Source organism: Pseudophryne corroboree, chromosome 1 (genome assembly GCF_028390025.1).
Source record: "Pseudophryne corroboree isolate aPseCor3 chromosome 1, aPseCor3.hap2, whole genome shotgun sequence".
NCBI lineage: Eukaryota > Metazoa > Chordata > Amphibia > Anura > Myobatrachidae > Pseudophryne > Pseudophryne corroboree.
In genome coordinates, this window is record NC_086444.1 from 450,511,380 (window position 1) to 450,535,277 (window position 23,898).

General features: G+C 44.7%; 1 protein-coding gene and 2 pseudogenes across 5 annotated transcripts in view; 1 reads left to right on the forward strand and 2 right to left on the reverse strand.

Annotated features, from left to right (window-relative positions):
* ZFHX2 (zinc finger homeobox 2) overlaps nucleotides 1-23,898 on the reverse strand; it is a 121,677-nt gene that overhangs the window by 93,185 nt on the left and 4,594 nt on the right. The window lies entirely within an intron of this gene.
* LOC134950844 (5S ribosomal RNA) lies at nucleotides 6,667-6,785 on the reverse strand (annotated as a pseudogene).
* LOC134950966 (5S ribosomal RNA) lies at nucleotides 11,494-11,612 on the forward strand (annotated as a pseudogene).

Sequence of the window (23,898 nt, forward strand, 5' to 3'; positions counted from 1 at the left end):
TGCACAAATGTGCATACCCATTGATGTACCCTCAAGTGAACACTGCCTATATGAGAGCGCCTAGTTACAGAGTACAGACCAACTGAAGATGCAATTGGACTGCACACAATTCTGCATCACCTGTAGTAGTGTATGATTGGCGCATGTGCCGGATGAAAAACATGCAAGATATGTCCGGCGAATAGCCTTGCGGTCAACTCTGCATCAGCGCCTGGACTGTCACAAATGTGCAACACAAAGAACGACAATAAAGACAAACATATCAACCTATTGTTATATGTGTTTATGTGCCATTGACCTGTGTTTTATGTTGTTTATGAAATGGTCTAATCACTTGTTTCATCTCTCCACAGTATCTTCCCACCCCAGCTCTTGTTGGGAGTACAGGTACATATAAGGAAGACAGAGACTGTGGGACCAGCAATCCAGCACATAGAAATTACACATGCCATTTCTGCAAGTTTATTTCCCCATGGCAAACATCATGACTGCTCTGTAATTGTGTCCTGCGTCTCCAATACTGTTTGCTGTGCAACGAGTGCTAACTCTGAACATGATTGACTCAGCAAATATCAAGGTGCACACCTAGGGGGGTATTCAATTAGCTGCAGGGTTTAATTGCGGGCATAATACAATACCTACAGTGCGGGAAAAGGCTAGTCAATTAAACAACCTTTTTTCCTTCACTGAAAAATCAGGATCCAGACATACTACTGGGACGTGCACGCGTGGTAATCCCTGCTAATTGTATATTTCCAGAGCACCAATTAGCTGCGGGGTGCTATTTGAATACCCCCCTAGGGGGTGATTCAGAGTCACATGCTACTCATTCCTATTTAGGTAGCTTACACCCCAGGAGAGGAGATGTAGATGGGCGGGATAGGGGTAGGGACGGACTATTTGCGCCATTAGGCCCCATCCCCTATCAGCAAATGAGGTGAATCCCACTATCTGAATAGGGTCAGGACCAAGAAAATTCAGAGTTTACAACAGAATCGCGTCATTAGGCCCCGTCCCCTCTACACTGACCGCAGACTCTATTTCCCGGTGTTTTCCCATTCTGCCCACTTCAGTATGGAGTTGGAGGGGTGTCTACTCTTCCGGGGGTGCTGGAGCCTACACAAAAAAAACGTGTGGCCCCGCAGGGATCGGGAGAGTAGGCAAGTATAATGCTACTGCAACCGCTTTAGCCTCTTCTGCAAAATGAAATCTTCTTTTAGAACTGCTCCACTAAGCCCATTGTAATGCATGCTTTGCATGTTTCAGGGAATGCACTCACTCAACCAACTTCTGGCGATGCCTTTGCATTTCAAGAGTAGCACCCGGCCATCGCAGCTTTAGCGTGCTGGCCGGTAGCTACTCATCGCTCCCCCGCCCGCAGCGGCTGCGTGTGACGTCATGCAGCTGCTGCGGGCCACTCCCCGCACGGTCCAGCCACGCCTGCGTTGGTCAGACTGTACCCATGAAATGGCCGCCGTTTTGCCCCCTCCTGCCCATCGACCGCCTCTGCCTGTCAATCAGGCAGAGGCGATCGTAGCGCAGCGACGGGCGGCCATGCGCCAGCACACTGTGTCGCCGGCACAAGCGCAGTTCTGACCCAATCGCTACGCTACGAAAAACTGCAGCGTGCGATCGGGTCAGAATGACCCCCATAGACCCATGCTCTTTGGGAATTCCAAATAGGATCAGCTGTGTACCAATGCTGTTTTCTCTTTGTAAATAACACTTCGTTATATATTTGCGTATCTACTCGGGTTGGGTATGGTTGACCGGCGCTGGGGATCCCGGTCGTCAACATACCGACCACGGGATCCCGGCAGAAGGGGGGGGGGGGAGCACAACAAAGCCCCTTGTGGGCTTGCTGTGCTTACCACGCTGCGGGGCCGGTGGGGTGGACACCCACAAGTGGGAATAGTCCCAGTTAGTCGGCATGCCAACTGTGGGGAGTTAGAAGGATCGGGATGTAGCCGTCGGTATTGTGACTGGCAGTCTCCTGACCACCAGTAACATAACTACATCCCATCTACTCATATTCTTCTTTCCCTCCCCCCCTTTCATCTCTACATTAATAGTCATACACCACTTCACTGGATCCCAACGTGTCTGTTTAGTTCTTTATTTCAGATAATCCTCCTCATATTTCTATTACACTATATTACTGGGCTCTGCAGTGTTTGTCTCCTTCTCCCTACGTTATCTTTATGTCTGTATAACTTCTCTTCTCTATGCCTCGGTGTGTATCTCTTCTGCTTTGTACTATATGCCTTCATGCTCCGCTCTCCCTCTATATGCTGCCCCAGTAAGTATCCTTTCTACTCTCCATATACAGTAGTTCCTCCACCCTCACCTCTACCCATTTCACTGCAGTAGAACCATCAAAGTTTCTCATTCTTCTGATGTGAGTTGAGACTTCTTCCTATATTATTCTATGGAACAAAAAATAACCTCGCTGTTTGATGGATAAATCCCATAGAATAACAAGGCAAGCAGATGTTCATCACACATGGCAGGAAAAATAAAGCCTATAACATATTAACCTCTGGTTTACTTTAAGAGCTTTGTATTTTACATTTCTACTTTTTCTGTATGACTGTTGTTCCCCTACCGCCTACTCTCTCTATTTCTGCCCTTGTCCCTTTATCTTTTGCAAAAGACTTTATCTATGTCACTCACTGGGGCATCTCAAAGGAATGGGTTTAACTATTTGGTACCATGAATATGTTTTGTGGAGCAGTTTGGGCCTGATGCAGTGTTGGAAGTAAGTGAGACGTACAGTGCTGTAAAGTAGCGTGCTCAGGGACAAAAGGCGTATATTCACCTGTATGCATCTCGAGATGCAATCACAGATTTGTGTGCACCTGGTTTGTTACTAGTCATCATTATCATGCCCTACACTAGGCACAAAAAAATATTCCTCCAACGGCATCTTTCACTTATATCTCGGCCTGCACAGGACGCTTCTGTGTAACACACCCTCATAGTGCTTTCCCCCGCTCAGTCACGCCCAGTGGTGCCTCCAGAGGTGGGGCTGCAGCACAGTTCAAAATTAAAATAGGGGATCCACACCAACTGCCACCCAAAACTCTGCCAAACATCACTGCCTGGGACTCACTGGCAGTTGGTGTGGCTCCCCTATTTTAATTTTAGAATGTGCTGCAGCCCCACCTCTGGAACCGCCACTGGATACCGCCCCTTCCCTTATATATAAATGCCATCAAAATGCTTACCACTCTGCCTCACCTGTACTTGTTTGCACCCATTTGCCGAGCATGTGCCGGGTGCAAAACCACATCTGCCCCCTTTGTCTTAATATTCAAGATAACGCTTTGTATGAAAACTGCAATTATCAAATAAAATCTAAATAAAACCGCATTTTGCTGGACGAGAATATACCTGTGTTCCTCAGCAAAGTTCACTATCATCATCAAGACATGGCTAGTCCACTGTCTCGTAGCTGGCTACACAGCTTACCTTTGCCTGCTGATCTCTGCCTGTTTAGCTACTTCTCTTTTGGTTTTAAGAACTGTTTGTTTTGATATGGATACTAAAGGTGGGTACACACTAGTAGCTATATCTGCAGATCAATTGATCTGCAGATATATCTATGGACGGATCGGGCAGTGTGTTGAGCATACACGATCCGTCGGGGACTGACGTCATGAACTGGGCGGGCGTGAAAACACGCCCGCCCAGTTCAGCTGTCAATCACCGCTGGCCGCCGAAGCATGTGTACGGGCAGTCGGCCAACCACCGTACACACTCAGCGACGCGTCTATATATCGGTAGATATATTGGCCGTCGGCTGTGCTGCGGGGCCGACCTGATACGTCTGTGAACGACGGAGTTCACAGACGTATCGGCCGTACACACTGGCCGACGGACCCGCGATATATCGGCCGTTCAAGAGAACGGCCGATATATCGGCCAGTGTGTACGGGCCTTAAGAAAAACTGTGGTAAAAAGAGAAATGCTCCACGAATTTTACAATCCGTTATATATTTACAGTAAGCTATTAAAAGTTATCTATACTGTACATATGCTATAACACGTTAAAAAGAATACGTAATCATTTACAAGTACCTGCAACAGTGGAATTTACAATCTAATTTCTTACCAAAAGCACAAACTATTGTTATTGTTTAGCAGCGTAAAAACCTACCAGGAAGTGGAAGGAAATGAGATCACATGGCGGAAACCCGCCCAAACACTGGGGGAACATGCAAATTCCACACAGATTGGATGCAAACCCATGACCCCATCAATGTGATACAGCAATGCTAACAATTACAACACGCAATCCCTTACAAAGGCACATCCTCTAGCTCCACTCTAATCTCACCACTTACCACATCACATCTATACACAAATGTGATAGTTAAGTCTAGGCAGCAATAAGCTGGGTACACATTGGAGCACCAGCATTCCTTCCAAAGTGGCAATGAATGCCCTTGAGCGGGGATTGCCTGTACACATTAGAACGAGTTTAATGAAGGACCGAACGATCATGTTCCGGTTCTTCATTAGCATAAGCAAGGTCACTAGTGATATTGCTAGGTTTGATGTGCAGCACTCCAAATGGGATCAGTACGAGATCCCGCCGGCCGAGATCCTGCCGATCGGAATACCGACACCGGGATCCCGACCGGCACAATCCCGACAGGGGGACAAGCGCAACGCAGCCCCTTGCGGGCTCGCTGCGCTCACCACGCTGCGGGCACACTAATTTATTCTCCCTCTATGGGTGTCGTGGACACCCACAGAGGGAGAATATGTCGGGATTGTGCCGGTCGGGATCCTGTCCGGCGGGATCTTGACCGCATCCTCTCCAAATCTAGCAACTGTCGCTAGCGAAAGAGGGAGCGCACAATCACCTGTATAATGAGCAATGTAGACAATTTGTCATTACAAAATGGCAAATCTGCCCATCATTTCTCAAGTGTGTACCCGGCTTTAGTTTGCACCCTGGTTTTGCCCTGGACTTTGGGATTCTCCCCAGTAGAATAGTAAATGTGTTTGATCACATCCACCTGCGACTCAGTAAACAGCACATTGCGTATGCTGTAGTGTGTCTTGCTAGGGACAGTAGAGGTCTGTTCCATGAGAGCTTGACTCTATCAGACGGTAACTCAGAGAGTTCTGCACTTCAGAAAGAGAAGTTGCAGGAGATGATATAGGACCACTTGGAGACAGGAGTATGTCTTGGCCCATGATCAGGGCCAGATTAAGCCTTGGCGGGGCCCAGGGCACTTAAGACAGGGGGGCCCGGGGGAATGGAGTGTGTATATTATATTGTGCATACCTTCTAACATGACCCATTCCAGGAGGGACAAAATGCTCTCTACCTGGACTTCCCTTTTAATATATGATTGACAGCACCTGTGTTGAACTATTTAATTGATCATATAATTAAGAGGAAAGCCAAGGTAGAGAGCATTTTATTCCTCCTGGAATGGGTCATGTGATGAGGTATGGATTGTGTATATTACATATAAACCAATAGTGTATATTAGACTTAAACTAATAGTTTAATAATACCGGTGTACTGTTTATAGCTTCAACTAATTGAGAGACAACTATTTTATAAAGTTTTCCTGTAATGGAACAAAGACAACTTTAAAAAACTTAGAAATACACATAGAAAAATAAAATCTATAATTTATCTTGCAAGAATGCAATAGCGACAGCCTCTGTACTACTTACACACTGGGACAGGACTCAGAAGACCTGAATGCTCTCATTAGAAAATAGGTAAGACAGGACCCAGAAGGAAAGAGGAGAAGCTGGAATCCCTGGGTCACTTACAACTCTCCCCCCCCCCCCCTATATCTCCATTGGTTGGGAAGCTCCGTCAGTATCTCATAAAACCTGATACTTCTGTGTCTCTGTATTGATTACTCTCCTGCTCACATTCTGGTTGCCTGGTTCTGCTGCTACACAAGAGGGAGAGATAATGATATCAGTGTGCTCCGGCTGGGAGTGCTTCCCTATCTAATTCATACTTGTCTACCTGACCCTCTCCATGAGGGAGAAAATGCTCTGTTCCTGGACTTTTCCTGGTAATGTATGATTGCCATCACCTGTGGTGAGCTAGTTAGTTGTTAAGAAAGGCGTTTCACCACAGGTGATGGCAATCATACATTGGGCGCACTCTTGTAGACAGGAAGTAAGTTAGATAAGATAATTAAGATGAATGGTTAAAACATAACTTTTATTAACTAGTATTACAAACAGGGTTGTTACCGGAGATCTATCCTTCAAAATGCAATATAGCAGGCATCTTAGTGAAATAAAAATGTTCTGGTCTCTTAATGTTTAAAAGTGTGTGGAAGGGCGGTAGACATTAGTTGGTCATACCCCCATTCCCACTTGACCAGTACAGACTTGCTGTGTTAATGGAACCACAGGGTGGTCAAGACACAAAAATAATAACTATGCTCTTTTGGCTTATGAAAGATTAGAGAAATGATCAGAAGTCATTCCTCTGAGTGTAATACAGGAAAAATGGACATGCTCCTATCTGGATTTTTAGACAATGATAACGGTAGAAGTAAATGTGGCACCTCACGTAGTTGGTGCCCGTGACCAAGGGTCTAGAGATTACTGAGTAGAGAAAACAAGTGGTGATACTACTGTTGGTGTTGATACCACATAAGTGAGGAAAATCCTGCTCTACAACACCAGGTATTCGCAGGTGGTCTCCCTTCCTGGTACTGACTTGGCCCAACGCTGTTTAGCTTCCAAGATCAGACGAGATCGGGCGCTGGCAGCGTGGTATGGTAGTAGAGAATTTTATGTGAACACCAATGAGAGTGCACCTATTTAAGAAAATTGAAAATCAGAACCGACAGAAAGAGAAATGAGGAAAGATCGAGTAAATGAGTGGATCTGCTTTTCACGTTAGACCCGATCCAATATTCCCACTCGCGTGGTGCAATGTACCGGGAATCGTGAATGAGAGTCCACGAAAGATAGTGATCTGTAGACAATTGATATTAATGAGAATTAGCACTGTAAAATACAGTCAGAAAAAACCTTGATCGCAAGTGTGTTATAATTTGTCCAGACAGGTAGTGCATGGCAGGAGATGCTGGTAGAATCAGATAAATACGTGGTCACTCTGGTGATGCGGTTTGTTGCAAAACTCAGGGTAAAATCTAGAATCTGTAGGTTTGTGCACTAAGGTATAAGATTTGCAGTAACTGTAACAACATATATCTGTTAACCATAAGTGTTATACGCTGTTTGCCTCGTGACCCCGGATAGGATGTGGGATGCTATAATAGATATATGCTAATTATATGCATGCATCAATTGCTGTAAGGAGGCAAAAATAAAGATAGATGCAAACCAACACTTTCATGAGTATAACAAATATATTGGTCAAAAAATAATGACACTCAGACAGTTAGCTAATTTCCAATAGGTTCGCTAAATGCTACAGAGTGCTAGTGAAGATCTATAGTCAGTCACCCCTATAATGCATACTAAATACGAGATAATTCAAGCGGTTCTGCTACGGTTTGAAATAGGAGTTGCTATCCGTGGCAAAGAGCCACAGGATAGTGAGGCTTACAGTTTCACCAGAGATCAGGATAGGCCAAGAGAGCAAGGGAGATAAATGAGGCTAAATGCCAGGATGCGGTGGTGTCGACGAGACCCCTGTTCCTAGATGCGGAAGACGCGTTTCGCCCTAGGGCTTGTTCACTTCCGGGTTCCGTACTGTACGGTGTGGGGAGAGGGCTTTTAAGTCCGCCCCGGTTAAGGCTTGGCCAATCATATGGTGTCATATGGTAGATGAGATCTCCCCGTATGTGTAGTTGCTAGGAGACCGCATGCATGACGACGTCAGAACGGGAGGCGGGAGATGCATAACTTGTCGCGAGATCGCGGGCGCCATCTTGGATGTGGGAAAAATATCTTTGAGGTTAAGGTTTGTGTGGGCAGTTACTAAGAGACTGAAAATAGCGGAGCTGGAAACGTCATAGCCGGAGGCTGGAAACATAAGGTGATGGTAAATCACCATAGTGGATATGTCATGTGGTGAGTGTGGTCTCCCCGTATGTGTGGTTGCTAGGAGACCACATTGGTGATGACGTCGGATCGGGAGACGGAAGATACACCACCTATCGCGAGATCACGGGCGCCATCTTGAAAGTGGGAAAAATGCCATTGTGGTAAGGGTATGTATAGGCGGTTGCTAAGAGACTGATATAGCGGAGCTGGGAAGTCACAGCCGGAGGGCTGAGAGCATTTATGTGATAGTAAATCACCGTTGTTGGATATGGGAATACTAGATAATGAATAGGTGGTAAATGCCCCTGTTGCATCGCTACGTTGTAAAGGATGCTGCTATTACAATTTGATGATATAAGGTGATATAATTAAAATAGATGTTATGGAGGAGCTATACAAAAGGGATGAGGGAATGTAATGGAATAGGAATATAATAGAAAATAAAAATAAAAAATAAATAATAACAAAATAATAAATAAAAAATACAAAATAAATAAAAAATATATAAATTAAAATTTAAAAATTAAAGCTAAAAATGAATGTAACATGAATGTATGATATGTAATGAATTATTAATAACCTGCTTAATTCACAGGGATATATTGAAATGTGCAACAAGCTGGATGAGCCTGAAGGAAATATGTGATGGATGGGCTGGACGTGCTTGGAGGGCAATAATAAGAGTAGAGGGATCAAGAGGTGACTGTGATGGTACTGAGTGTACGTTGGGAGGCAGGTGTCGGTGTACAGTGACAAGTCAGCAAGTTAAGGGGATGATTGGAAGCTGAGGATTAGATGTGGGTGCATAGATGTGCAGTGACCAAAGGAAAAGCAAACTGATTATTTTTACATTTGTCGGGATAAGGGGGGAGGTGAGGGGTGGGTATAGCTGATAGGTGATAGATGGGGGAGGCCGGGAATATATGTCTGGTGGGTGTGGCTAATGGTGAAGAATGGAAATAAGAGCTGAGTGTGAGGAGATATATTAGATAGGAAGGGAAGATGAGACATGGTGTTGAATAGTGATATAAGTAAAAGGATGAGATGTGCAAGCGATACGTGTACAGTGAAAGGTGTGAAAGTGTGAATCACCTATGGGAAAAATAATGGATTAAAAAGGGATATATGTTCTAAAATGTAAATAGTAGGTGAGAAGCTAAGTTACAAAAAAGCTCCATAGTTAATGGTTTCATTCAAGCCAAAGGGTTTCAGGCTGTTCAGGCGGAAAATCCACTCACTCTCCTTTTTGTATAGTTCTTTTGTTATGTCTCCTCCTCGTATTCCGAGATGTACTCGATCTAAGCAGAAGGTCTTAAATCCTTTGATGGATCCCTTATGCACAGAGTTGAAATGTCTTGCTACCGATGTGAGTTGTTTCATTCTGTTAAGATCTCTGGAGGGATTACGGATGTTACCAAGGTGTTCCAAAATTCTTTCTTTCCATTTACGAGTGGTCATGCCTACATACTTGAGATTACACTCACACGTTATGCAATATATCACCGCCTGCGTATTACAATTGAAAAAATATTGTAACTTGACCGGCTGGTCAAACCTGTCGATGACCGTGTTGGTTTGCAAAATTTGGGGGCATAATTTGCAGTGGCCGCAGGGGAAAGAGCCTGTGATGATAGGTTTTTTGATATTTGAGGAGATCAAATGGCTGTGCACTAGATGGTCTCTCATATTTTTTGATCTGCGCCAGCTCATTTGCAGTGGGGAGTCGAAGAGGGGTGCCAAATCAGGGTCCAATTGTAAAATTGGGAGATGTCTAGTTATTGCTCCCTTCAATTTCCTCCATTCAGGGCAGAAGGTCCCAATGAAGCGGACGGTGTCTTCCTGCTCCGTGCTCTTACTTTTCTTTCCAAAGATCAGATTCTCTCTTCTGGTTTTTGCTATGGCAGTGTATGCCCGCTTAAGTGAGCGTCTGCTGTAGCCTCTATCTAGTAGGCGGTTGGTTAATTCCAAGCTTTTGGCCTTGAAAGTTGAGTCTTCCGAACAATTGCGTCTCAGGCGTAGGTATTTCCCTTTGGGGATGTTTTCCACAGTGGGCGGAAAATGGGAGCTTGTTTGGTGTAGGAGGCTGTTAGTGGCCGTCTCCTTACGGAATAATTCAGTTTCCAAGAATCCTGCATTGGATTTGTAGATACTAAGGTCTAAGAATGGCACTCTTGTTGGGCTGATGAAGTGTGTCAAGATGATGTTGAGTTCATTGTGATTAAGAATCTGAATGAACTCCAGAAGTAAGTTCTTGTCACCATTCCAAATCAAGAAGACATCGTCGATGTATCTTAGCCATAGTATAATATGTGTGGTGTATTTTTCATTGCAGATGTTAAACACGTGGAAGTGCTCCCACCACCCTAAGAAGAGATTTGCATATGTAGGTGCACATGCTGCCCCCATAGCGGTTCCCCTGATTTGTAAGAAGATGCGGTCTCCTAGCAACTACACATACGGGGAGATCTCATCTACCATATGACACCATATGATTGGCCAAGCCTTAACCGGGGCGGACTTAAAAGCCCTCTCCCCACACCGTACAGTACGGAACCCGGAAGTGAACAAGCCCTAGGGCGAAACGCGTCTTCCGCATCTAGGAACAGGGGTCTCGTCGACACCACCGCATCCTGGCATTTAGCCTCATTTATCTCCCTTGCTCTCTTGGCCTATCCTGATCTCTGGTGAAACTGTAAGCCTCACTATCCTGTGGCTCTTTGCCACGGATAGCAACTCCTATTTCAAACCGTAGCAGAACCGCTTGAATTATCTCGTATTTAGTATGCATTATAGGGGTGACTGACTATAGATCTTCACTAGCACTCTGTAGCATTTAGCGAACCTATTGGAAATTAGCTAACTGTCTGAGTGTCATTATTTTTTGACCAATATATTTGTTATACTCATGAAAGTGTTGGTTTGCATCTATCTTTATTTTTGCCTCCTTACAGCAATTGATGCATGCATATAATTAGCATATATCTATTATAGCATCCCACATCCTATCCGGGGTCACGAGGCAAACAGCGTATAACACTTATGGTTAACAGATATATGTTGTTACAGTTACTGCAAATCTTATACCTTAGTGCACAAACCTACAGATTCTAGATTTTACCCTGAGTTTTGCAACAAACCGCATCACCAGAGTGACCACGTATTTATCTGATTCTACCAGCATCTCCTGCCACGCACTACCTGTCTGGACAAATTATAACACACTTGCGATCAAGGTTTTTTCTGACTGTATTTTACAGTGCTAATTCTCATTAATATCAATTGTCTACAGATCACTATCTTTCGTGGACTCTCATTCACGATTCCCGGTACATTGCACCACGCGAGTGGGAATATTGGATCGGGTCTAACGTGAAAAGCAGATCCACTCATTTACTCGATCTTTCCTCATTTCTCTTTCTGTCGGTTCTGATTTTCAATTTTCTTAAATAGGTGCACTCTCATTGGTGTTCACATAAAATTCTCTACTACCATACCACGCTGCCAGCGCCCGATCTCGTCTGATCTTGGAAGCTAAACAGCGTTGGGCCAAGTCAGTACCAGGAAGGGAGACCACCTGCGAATACCTGGTGTTGTAGAGCAGGATTTTCCTCACTTATGTGGTATCAACACCAACAGTAGTATCACCACTTGTTTTCTCTACTCAGTAATCTCTAGACCCTTGGTCACGGGCACCAACTACGTGAGGTGCCACATTTACTTCTACCGTTATCATTGTCTAAAAATCCAGATAGGAGCATGTCCATTTTTCCTGTATTACACTCAGAGGAATGACTTCTGATCATTTCTCTAATCTTTCATAAGCCAAAAGAGCATAGTTATTATTTTTGTGTCTTGACCACCCTGTGGTTCCATTAACACAGCAAGTCTGTACTGGTCAAGTGGGAATGGGGGTATGACCAACTAATGTCTACCGCCCTTCCACACACTTTTAAACATTAAGAGACCAGAACATTTTTATTTCACTAAGATGCCTGCTATATTGCATTTTGAAGGATAGATCTCCGGTAACAACCCTGTTTGTAATACTAGTTAATAAAAGTTATGTTTTAACCATTCATCTTAATTATCTTATCTAACTTACTTCCTGTCTACAAGAGTGCGCCCACACAAGAGCCTTCTGTTCTCTCCCCATTGTACTAAAGTTTGTATACTTTCTGGCTCTGGGTGCACCACCAACTAGGACGAAAATAACATCGATACGTATATAATATACCACATGGAAAGGGCTAATTTCTGCCCTCTCTCTCCCCTATCTGTTTAGGGTAACTTACTGTCCTGTTTTGGTTTTTCTTTTCTAATTCAAGTATTTATTCCTGATTAGCTTTTCCGGTGCCGGATCGCCCTAGGTTTCGGCAATCATACATTACCAGGAAAGTCCAGGAACAGAGCATTTTTTCCCTCATGGAGAGGGTCCGGTAGGCAAGTATGATCTAATCACATCCTCTGTACAGTACACATAACGTCAAATATCTTGTCTTTCTTTACTCTCACACCCTCCTGACACTTGGCCAACATTGCTGGGTGATCATATCATACAACCCATTAGAACCTAGCAATCTGGTGGACCATTATGCAATAGGTAGCATCTATCCTTGTGTATCAATGCCTATTTCCTATAGATTGTAAGCTTGCGAGCAGGGTCGTCCTACCTCTATGTCTGTCTGTTTTTACCCAGTTTTGTTCTATTTCTGTTGTTCTAATTGTAAAGCGCAACGGAATATGCTGCTCTATGGTGGTCATTCCGAGTTGTTCGCTCATTGCCGATTTTCGCTATGCTGCGATTTGTTGCTAAATGTGCATGCACATGGTACGCAGAGCGCATGCGCTAAGTTATTTAACACAAAACTTAGTAGATTTGCTGGTGTTCATACAACGCTTTTCAGTCGCACTGCTGATCGGTGAATGATTGACAGGAAAGGGGCGTTTCTAGGTGGTAACTTCCAGGAGTGTGCTAAAAAATGCAGGCGTGTCAGGGAAAAACGCGGGAGTGTCTGGAGAAACGGGGGAGTGGCTGGCCGAACGCAGGGCGTGTTTGTGACGTCAAACCAGGAACTAAACGGACTGAGGTGATCGCAATCTAGGAGTAGGCCTGGAGCTACTCAGAAACTGCAAATAATTATTTAGTAGCAGTTCTGCTAATCTTTCGTTCGCTATTCTGCTAAGCTAAGATACACTCCCAGAGGGCGGCGGCCTAGCGTTTGCAATGCTGCTAAAAGCAGCTAGCGAGCGAACAACTCGGAATGACCACCTATATAAGAAACTGTTAATAAATAAATAAATAAATAAAACAATCAATAATAAGTGGTTATTTTCTGCCATCAAATTTTATTAACAGCCCCTTATGCATAGGCCTACCACACTACCCATTTAAACCAGAACATGTTCTGTGGCTGATTGACTTCAAGCCTGCATTTCACCTGGTTTTAATCAGCCACAAAACCTGTGTAATTCATGAGTGTCCTAGTTTAAAGGCATAGGGGCCCATTTATCAATGTATGTTTGTGGGTATAGCCCCGAAAACGGGTTAGACACAAATATTAAGCATCTTCTCCACAGCCGCCCGCAGCTGCATCCCCCATGGATTTACTAATATCCGGAATGCGATGCATTCTGAAGGTGGTGGTAGCCCATTGTAGCCTATAGGCTACACATTGCATTCCTAGCCGGGCAGAGTGTTTTTCCCGGAAGTGGCCGCTCTGCAGCGTGGTTTGAGCAGACCGTGCATGCGCAGAGACCCCGGCAGCCCTCCCAGCACATCACAGGGACAAGCTCCTTTCGGAGCCATTGTCCCTGCAGGTGCTGGATGATGCATCTGGCCGTTAGGACTGTGTATTGTAATGTGATTCTGGGCGGTAAGATCTGCCCAGATCGCATTCACTATGCGAGCAATTATAAATGGCTCCCATAGTATGGTACACCTACTTATGCATCCATGCCTCCTATACAATCTAATCTAATACATACTGTAATCTAATTCCAACAATTACGTGCAAAGCAAAACCTTGTTTTTGCATTTGGGTAAATAACTAGATACTTTCAGGAGCCTAGTTTTCACTAATGAAAGAATGGCCCAAAGCTGACTAACTACTTTCATCAGAAGGTCCATTCGTTCCTGTAGCATCCCCACATGCTCTGTCACCATGGCATGCAAAGCCATGCACTTTCCTGAAGAAACAGGTACATCAGTGCAATAGCAGCTGCAAATAGCACCACAGAAAGCACATTTTACACTTTTGTAAGGAACACTTATTATTGCGGATACATTATTAAGGTGATATTGCTACATCTTCCTACTTTTCTCCCGAGCAATGATCTATGCAGAGTGTGTTGAGATTCAGATGAGTATAATGGGGGTCATTCCGAGTTGATCGCTAGCTGCCGTTGCTCGCTGCGTAGCGATCATTGAAAAAAATGGCTAATCTGCGCATGTGTATGCACTGCAATGCGCACGCGCGTCATACGGGTACGAAGTCCATTGTGGTTTTGCACTGGTTCTAGCGACGATTCCAAACGCACATCCGATCGCAAGGAGATTGACAGAAAGAGGGCGTTTCTGGGTGTCAACTGACTGTTTTCTGGGAGTGTTTGGAAAAAAGCAGGCGTGGCCGGGCGTTTGCTGGGCTGGTATCTGACGTCATTACCGTGTCACTCGTCGCAGCAATCATCGAACAGTATAAGTAACTACAGGGCTGGTCTTGTTTTGCACAAAATGTGTTTGCAAGCGTTCGGCTGCACGGGCGTTCGCACTCCTGCAAAGCGAAAATACACTCCCCCATGGGCGGCGACTATGCGTTTGCACGACTGCTAAAAACTGCTAGCGAGCGATCAACTCGGAATGACCCCCAATAAACAGTTGGGATAAATCATTTTGAGTATTTTGCAATACCTGTGTGAAATTAACTGTAAAGTAGACAATTTTAGAGCAGTTTTTCTATGTCACTATTTTTTTTCCATCTGTCATCTCATTGTACTGAGTTTGCGATTGTGATATAGAGAAAGTTAATACCTGTGCTATGACCTTTGTATGTAAGTAGCTGCTAACTGGGATAAAATCCTAATCTATAAATGTGTAAAAATAAAAAGGTTCGCAAAACACTGGTTTATGATTGTGAGGCAATTTATTTTAATTCAGATTAAATATGATTTTTTATTTATCACATCATTAAATCAATAGTTTATACATAATTTGCCAGTTGTCCCTCTTCTGGGACCAGCACCATTCACACCATTTAGCTGAGTCCCAGCACTCACATACAGGTGAAACTCAGAAAATTAGAATATCGTGCAAAAATTCATTTATTTCAGTAATTCAACGTAAAAGGTGAAACTAATATATTATATAGACTCATTACATGCAAAGTGAGATATTTCAAGCCTTTATTTGTTATAATTTTGATGATTGTGGTTTACAGTTTAAGATAACCCCAAATCTAAAATCTCAGAAAATTAGAATACTACACAAAATCAATAAAAAAAGGATTTTAAACACAGAAATGTCAGCCCTCTGAAAAGTATAATCATGCATATGTACTCAGTACTTGGTTTGGGCCCCTTCTGCATGAATTACTGCCTCAGTGCGGCGTGGCATGGGTTCTATCAGCCTGTGGCACTGCTGAGGTGTTATAGAAGACCAGGATGTTTCTATAGCGGCCTTCAGCTCTTCTGCATTGTTCTGTCTCATGTCTCTCATCTTTCTCTTGGTAATGCCCCATAGATTCTCTATGGGGGTTCAGGTCAGGCGAGTTTGCTGGCCAATCCAGCACAGTAATCCCACAGTTATTGAACCAGGTTTTGGTACTTTTGGCAGTGTGGGCAGGTGCCAAGTCCTGCTGGAATATGAAGTCTGCATCTCCATAAAGCTTGTCTGCTGAAGGAAGCTGCTCTAAAATGTCCTGGTAGACGGCTCTGTTGACTCTGGACTTAATAAAGCACAGTGGACCAACACCAGCAGATGATAATCAACATAGACTGTGGAAACTTCACACTGGACTTCAAGCATCTTGGACTGTGTGCCTCTCCATTCTTCCTCCATACTCTGGGACCATGGTTTCCAAATGAGATGCAAAATTTGCTCTCATCAGAAAACAGGACTTTGGATCACTGAGTAACAGGCCAGTTCTTTTTTTTTTTTGTTTAGCCCAGGTAAGACACTTTGTTTAGCCCAGGTAAGATGCTTCTGACGTTGTTTGTTGCTCAGGAGCGGCTTGACAAAAGAAATACGACATTTGAAGCCCATGTCCAGGATCCGTCTTTGTGTGGTGGCTCTTGATGCACTAACTCCATCCTCAGTCCACTCGTTATGAGTCTCCCCCACACTTTTGAATGGCCTTTTCCTGACAATCCTCTCCAGGCTGTGGTCATCCCTGCTGCTTGTGCACCTTTTTCTTCCACACTTTTCCCTTCCACTTAACTTTCTATGACTGTGCTTTGATACAGCACTTTGAGAACATCCAACTTCTTTTGCAATTTCCTTTTGAGGCTTTCCCTCCTTGTGGAGGGTGTCCATGATGGTTTTCTGCACAACTGTTAGGTCAGCAGTCTTCCCCATGATTGTGAATTGTACTGAACCAGACTGAGAGACCATTTAAAGGCTCAGGAACCCTTTGCAGGTGGTTTGGATTAATTAGCTGATTAGGGTGTGACACTTTGAGCCTACAGTATTGAACCTTTTTCACAATATTCTAATTTTCTGAGATTTTGGCTTTGGGGTTTTCTTAAACTGTGAGCCACAATCATCAAAATGATAACAAATAAAGGTTTGAAATATCTTACTTTGCATGTAATGAGTTTATACAATATATTAGTTTCACCTTTTAAGTTGAATTACAGAAATAAATGAACTTTTGCACGATATTCTAATTTTCTGAGTTTCACCTGTATAGGGGTCTTTTCAGTTGATGTTTGATCCTTTCCGACGGAAAGGATACAACAGTTCAGTATCTAATTTCAGACCAAATCCGACAGGTTTTGGCTGTTTCCGACAATATCAATCTGACTTTTTTAAATCTCTGCTGTAATTAGGAAAATAAATCCTTTTACAGCAGTCTCGTAGGCCCTGCTGTCAGTGCCCCCTGCCCCTCCGGCATTAACACCCCCCACTCTCCGGCTGCTGTTGCTGCCCGTTTGTGATAGCGGCGCAGCGGAAGGCTTTCATAGCCCTCCCTGCGCCGCATACTCACTGGGACTCGGCGCCTCCTCCTCGTGCTTGATGTCACTGTCACATGGTGCCTCCCTGTCGCCGGTGCGCCCAGATCCCCGGACTCCACATCCCAGCACCTGACCTGCTGCCTGGAAGACCAGAGATGGAGAAGGAACGGGCAGAGCAGGTGACGCTGCGGGGAGGTGATGTTTGGACGCAGCACAGATTTTAAGGGTGAGTGCTGCTCCACTGTGCGGTGTCCGGTACAAGTTTGGGGCCAGGAGAGAGCTCTGCTGTGGTGGGCACACACAGTAACACGCCCCCACCCCATCCCAGTGATGTACATGTGGTAAGGGTGTCACCACTTCCGCGCTGGTCACATCCACCAGGACCCCCATAGTTTAAGGGGCAGTGCACTGCCCTATCTAGGCAGGGCAGTATCCATTAATCTTTCTGTTCACTATTGTCTCTGCTCCCAGAGTCCACCACCTCCACTACTTTTCCTCCTCTCCTCCCTCAACTTCCTCATTGGGGACTTTTGTCAGGCACACTGCCCAAGAAAAATACTGCATCTCTAAATCTCTATATTCCAGCCTCTCTATACCCTCCTTACCACATCTCTCTATGCCCTCCCTACCGCCTTGCTTCCCCCTATGCCCTCCCTATCGACCCACGTCTCTCTATGCTCTCCCTACCACACTGCGTCTCTCTATGCCCTCCCTACTGCCCCTCGTCTCTATGCTGTCCCTACCGCCCTGCATCTCTATGCCCTCCCTACCGCCCCGCATCTCTATGCCCTCCCTGCCGCCCCACGTCTCTATGCCCTCTCTACCACCCCATGTCTCTATGCTCTCCCTACCGCTCCGCATCTCTATGCCCTCCCTACCACCCCGTGTCTCTCTATGCCCTCTGTACTGCCCCGCATCTCTATGCCCTCCCTACCGCTCCGCGTTTCTATGCCCTCCCTACTGCCCCACATCTCTCTCTGGCCCTCATTCCGAGTTGGTCGATCGCTAGCTGCTTTTAGCAGCATTGCACACGCTAGGCCGCCGCCCTCTGGGAGTGTATCTTAGCATAGCAGAAGTGCGAACGAAAGAGTAGAAGATTTGCTACTAAAAAATGTCATGCCGTTTCTGAGTAGCTCCAGACCAACTCCTAGCTTGCGATCACTGCAGTCAGTTTAGTTCCTGGTTTGACGTCACAATCACGTCCTGCGTTCGGCCAGCCACTCCCCCGTTTCTCCAGCCACTCCTGCGTTTTTGCCTGGCACTCCCTGAAAACGCTGAGTTGCTGCCCAGAAACACCCACTACCTGTCAATCATACTACGAACACTTGGGTAAAACGACAAAGTTTTGTGTGAAAGTACTTAGCGCATGCGCGCTGCGTACCATGCGCATGTGCAGAATTGCCGTTTTTTCACTTAATCGCTGCCCTGCGAAAAACGGCAGCGAGCGATCAACTCAGAATGACCACCTATGCCCTCTACCGCCCCGCGTCTCTATACCCTCCCTACTGCCAAGCGGCTGTCTATGCTGTCCATGCCGCCCCGTGTCTCTATGTCCTCCCTACCGCCACACGTCTCTATGCCCTCCCTACCGCTCCGCATCTCTATGCCCTCCCTACCATCCTGCGTCTCTCTATGCCCTCTGTACCGACCCGCGTCTCTGCCATCCCTACCGCCCCACATCTCTCTATGCCCTCCCTGCCGCCGCATGTCTCTATACCCTCCCTACCACTGTCTTCTCTCTATGCCATCCCTACCACCCCGCATCTCTCTATGCCCTCCCTACTGCCCCACGTCTCTATGCCCTCTCTATTGCCTTGCGTCTCTATGTCCTCCCTACCGCCTTGCGTCTCTATGCCCTCCCTACCGCCCCGTGTCTCTATGCCCTCCCTACCACCCCACATCTCTATACCCTCCCTACTACCATGCGTCTCTCTATGCTGTCCATGCGCCCCGCTTCTCTATGTCCTCCCTACCACCACACGTCTCCATGCCCTCCCTACCGCCCCACGTCTCTATGCCCTCCCTACCGCCCGCGTCTCTATGCCATCCCTACCGCCCCACATATCTCTATGCCCTCCCTCCCACCCCGCGTCTTTATGGCCTCCCTACCGCCCCACGTCTCTATGCCCTCCCTACCACAACACATCTCTATGCTCTCCCAACCACCCGGCTTCTCTCTATGCCCTCCCTACTGTCCGCGTCTCTATACCCTCCCTACTGCCCCACGTCTCTCTATGCTGTACATGCCGCCCCGCGTCTCTCTATGCCCTCCCTGCCGGGACAGTCGGGAGGTATGTTATAGGCTCTGCAGAAATTTCAGCTGCAGGCCCATGAGGACCTTAATCTGGCACTGTGTGTATGTATAACCCACTCTCTGTACCCATGTGTCTCTGTGTATATATAACCCACTCTCTGTATCCATGTGTCTCTGTGTATGTATAACCCACTCTCAGTATCTATGTGTCTCTGTGTATATATAACCCACTCCCAGTATCTATGTGTCTCCGTGTATGTATAACCCACTCTCTGTATCCATGTGTCTCTGTGTATATATAACCCACTCCCAGTATCTATGTGTCTCTGTGTATGTATAACCCACTCTCTGTATCCATGTGTCTCTGTGTATGTATAACCCACTCTCTGTATCCATGTGTCTCTGTGTATATATAACCCACTCCCAGTATCTATGTGTGTCTGTGTATGTATAACCCACTCTCTGTATCTATGTGTCTCTGTGTATGTATAACCCACTCTCTGTATCCATGTGTCTGTGTATGTATAACCCACTCTCTGTATCTATGTGTCTCTGTGTATGTATAACCCACTCTCTGTATCCATGTGTGTCTGTGTATGTATAACCCACTCTCTGTATCCATGTGTCTCTGTGTATGTATAACCCACTCTCAGTATCTATGTGTCTCTGTGTATATTTACCCACTCCCAGTATCTATGTGTCTCTGTGTATATATAACCCACTCCCAGTATCTGTGTCTCTGTGTATGTATAACCCACTCTCTGTATCCATGTGTCTCTGTGTATATATAACCCACTCCCAGTATCTATGTGTCTCTGTGTATGTATAACCCACTCTCTGTATCCATGTGTGTCTGTGTATGTATAACCCACTCTCAGTATCTATGTGTCTCTGTGTATATATAACCCACTCCCAGTATCTATGTGTGTCTGTGTATGTATAACCCACTCTCAGTATCTATGTGTCTGTGTATATATAACCCACTCCCAGTATCCATGTGTCTCTGTGTATGTATAACCCACTCTCTGTATCCATGTGTGTCTGTGTATATATAACCCACTCTCAGTATCTATGTGTCTCTGTGTATATATAACCCACTCCCAGTATCTATGTGTCTCTGTGTATATATAACCCACTCCCAGTATCTATGTGTCTCTGTGTATGTATAACCCACTCTCTGTATCCATGTGTCTCTGTGTATATATAACCCACTCCCAGTATCTATGTGTCTCTGTGTATGTATAACCCACTCTCTGTATCCATGTGTGTCTGTGTATGTATAACCCACTCTCAGTATCTATGTGTCTCTGTGTATATATAACCCACTCCCAGTATCTATGTGTGTCTGTGTATGTATAACCCACTCTCAGTATCTATGTGTCTCTGTGTATATATAACCCACTCCCAGTATCCATGTGTCTCTGTGTATGTATAACCCACTCTCTGTATCCATGTGTGTCTGTGTATATATAAACCACTCTCAGTATCTATGTGTCTCTGTGTATATATAACCCACTCCCAGTATCTATGTGTCTCTGTGTATATATAACCCCCTCCCAGTATCTATGTGTCTCTGTGTATGTATAACCCACTCTCTGTATCCATGTGTGTCTGTGTATGTATAACCCACTCTCAGTATCTATGTGTCTCTGTGTATGTATAACCCGCTCTCAGTATCCATGTGTCTCTGGGTATATATAACCCACTCCCAGTATCTATGTGTGTCTGTGTATGTATAACCCACTCTCAGTATCTATGTGTCTCTGTGTATATATAACCCACTCCCAGTATCTATGTGTCTCTGTGTATGTATAACCCACTCTCTGTATCCATGTGTCTCTGTGTATATATAACCCACTCCCAGTATCTATGTGTCTCTGTGTATGTATAACCCACTCTCTGTATCCATGTGTGTCTCTGTATGTATAACCCACTCTCAGTATCTATGTGTCTCTGTGTATATATAACCCACTCTCAGTATCTATGCGTCTCTGTGTATATATAACCCACTCCCAGTATCTATGTGTCTCTGTGTATGTATAACCCACTCTCTGTATCCATGTGTCTCTGTGTATATATAACCCACTCCCAGTATCTATGTGTCTCTGTGTATGTATAACCCACTCTCTGTATCCATGTGTGTCTGTGTATGTATAACCCACTCTCAGTATCTATGTGTCTCTGTGTATATATAACCCACTCCCAGTATCTATGTGTCTCTGTGTATATATAACCCACTCCCAGTATCTATGTGTCTCTGTGTATGTATAACCCACTTTCTGTATCCATGTGTCTCTGTGTATATATAACCCACTCCCAGTATCTATGTGTCTCTGTGTATGTATAACCCACTCTCTGTATCCATGTGTGTCTGTGTATGTATAACCCACTCTCAGTATCTATGTGTCTTTGTGTATATATAACCCACTCTCAGTATCTATGTGTCTCTGTGTATATATAACCCACTCCCAGTATCTATGTGTCTCTGTGTATGTATAACCCACTTTCTGTATCCATGTGTCTCTGTGTATATATAACCCACTCCCAGTATCTATGTGTCTGTGTATGTATAACCCACTCTCTGTATCCATGTGTCTCTGTGTATATATAACCCACTCTTAGTATCTATGTGTCTCTGTGTATGTATAACCCACTCTCTGTATCTATGTGTCTCTGTGTATATATAACCCACTCCCAGTATCTATGTGTCTCTGTGTATGTATAACCCACTCTCAGTATCCATGTCTGTCTGTGTATATATAACCCACTCCCAGTATCTATGTGTCTCTGTGTATGTATAACCCACTCTCTGTATCCATGTGTCTCTGTGTATATATAACCCACTCCCAGTATCTATGTGTCTCTGTGTATGTATAACCCACTCTCTGTATCTATGTGTCTCTGTGTATGTATAACCCACTCTCTGTATCTATGTGTCTCTGTGTATGTATAACCCACTCCCAGTATCTATGTGTCTCTGTGTATGTATAACCCACTGTCTGTATCCATGTGTCTCTGTGTATGTATAACCCACTCTCTGTATCCATGTGTCTCTGTGTATGTATATCCCACTCTCTGTATCCATGTGTCTCTGTGTATATATAACCCACTCTCTGTATCCATGCGTCTCTGTGTATGTATAACCCATTCTCTGTATCCATGTGTCTCTGTGTATATATAACCCACTCCCAGTATCTATGTGTCTCTGTGTATGTATAACCCACTCTCTGTATCCATGTGTCTCTGTGTATGTATAACCCACTCTCAGTATCTATGTGTCTCTGTGTATATATAACCCACTCCCAGTATCTATGTGTGTCTGTGTATGTATAACCCACTCTCTGTATCCATGTGTGTCTGTGTATATATAACCCACTTCCAGTATCTATGTGTCTCTATGTATGTATAACCCACTCTCAGTATCCATGTGTCTCTGTGTATATATAACCCACTCCCAGTATCTATGTGTCTTTATCCCAGTATCTATGTGTCTCTATGTATGTATAACCCACTCTCTGTATCCATGTGTGCCTGTGTATGTATAACCCACTCTCTGTATCCATGTGTGTCTGTGTATGTATAACCCACTCTCTGTATCTATGTGTCTCTGTGTATATATAACCCACTCCCAGTATCTATGTGTCTCTGTGTATGTATAACCCACTCTCTGTATCCATGTGTCTCTGTGTATGTATAACCCACTCTCTGTATCCATGTGTCTGTGTATGTAGAACCCACTCTCTGTATCCATGTATCTCTGTGTATATATAACCCACTCTTAGTATCTATGTGTCTCTGTGTATGTATAACCCACTCTCTGTATCCATGTGTCTCTGTGTATATATAACCCACTCCCAGTATCTATGTGTCTCTGTGTATGTATAACCCACTCTCTGTATCTATGTGTCTCTGTGTATGTATAACCCACTCTCTGTATCCATGCGTCTCTGTGTATGTATAACCCATTCTCTGTATCCATGTGTCTCTGTGTATATATAACCCACTCCCAGTATCTATGTGTCTCTGTGTATGTATAACCCACTCTCTGTATCCATGTGTCTCTGTGTATGTATAACCCACTCTCAGTATCTATGTGTCTCTGTGTATATATAACCCACTCCCAGTATCTATGTGTGTCTGTGTATGTATAACCCACTCTCTGTATCCATGTGTGTCTGTGTATATATAACCCACTCCCAGTATCTATGTGTCTCTGTGTATGTATAACCCACTCTCAGTATCCATGTGTCTCTGTGTATATATAACCCACTCCCAGTATCTATGTGTCTCTATGTATGTATAACCCACTCTCTGTATCCATGTGTGCCTGTGTATGTATAACCCACTCTCTGTATCCATGTGTCTGTGTATGTATAACCCACTCTCTGTATCCATGTGTGTCTGTGTATGTATAACCCACTCTCTGTATCCATGTGTCTCTGTGTATATATAACCCACTCCCA